At 47.3% G+C, this 621-nt stretch overlaps 1 pseudogene; it reads right to left on the bottom strand.

Annotated features, from left to right (window-relative positions):
- Nucleotides 1-193, bottom strand: LOC116476096 (small nucleolar RNA U3; annotated as a pseudogene).
- Nucleotides 194-621: the final 428 nt, after the last annotated feature.

The following is a 621-nucleotide window of genomic DNA, read 5'->3' as shown; positions in this document are numbered from 1 at the left end:
ACTACCCAGACTGTGTCCTCTCCCTCTTACTCTCCTAAAGGAAGACAAGGAAGACAATGACAAATGGACTTTGCAGCAAAGCAACACCAACAGCCAACTTGATGCTCAAGGGAGAACGCTGTGCCTCTTCCTCATGGTTTCCAGTGCTCTACACATTCAGAGAAACTTTTCTGGTAATCAACTATAGAAACAATGAGACTGTGCCCATGGGCGAGACCCCATCTCTACAAAAAATACAAAAATTAGCCAGGTGTAGTGGTGTGCACCTGGATTCCCCAGCTACTTGGAAGGCTGAGATGGGAAGATCACTTGAGCCCCAGAGGTTGAGACTGCAGTGCACCATGATCACACCACTGTACTTTAGCCTCAGTGACAAAGCAAAAGCCTGTTTCAAAAAAAAAAAGAGAGAGAGAGAGAAATGAGCTGGTGATGGTGGTTCACACCTGTAATCCCTGCACTTTGGAAGGCCGAGGCAGGTGGATCACTTGAGATCAGGAGTTCGAGACCAGCCTGGCCAACATGGTGAAACCCCATCTCTACTAAAAATACAAAAATGAGCAAGGCATGGTGGTGGATGCCTATAATCCCAGCTACTCAGAAGGCTGAGGTGGGAGAATCACT

Source organism: Hylobates moloch, unplaced genomic scaffold, assembly GCF_009828535.3.
Source record: "Hylobates moloch isolate HMO894 unplaced genomic scaffold, HMol_V3 SCAFFOLD_10, whole genome shotgun sequence".
NCBI classification, from domain to species: domain Eukaryota; kingdom Metazoa; phylum Chordata; class Mammalia; order Primates; family Hylobatidae; genus Hylobates; species Hylobates moloch.
The sequence above is the reverse complement of the archived record's forward strand: the minus strand, read 5'-3'. Positions and strand labels throughout refer to the sequence as shown.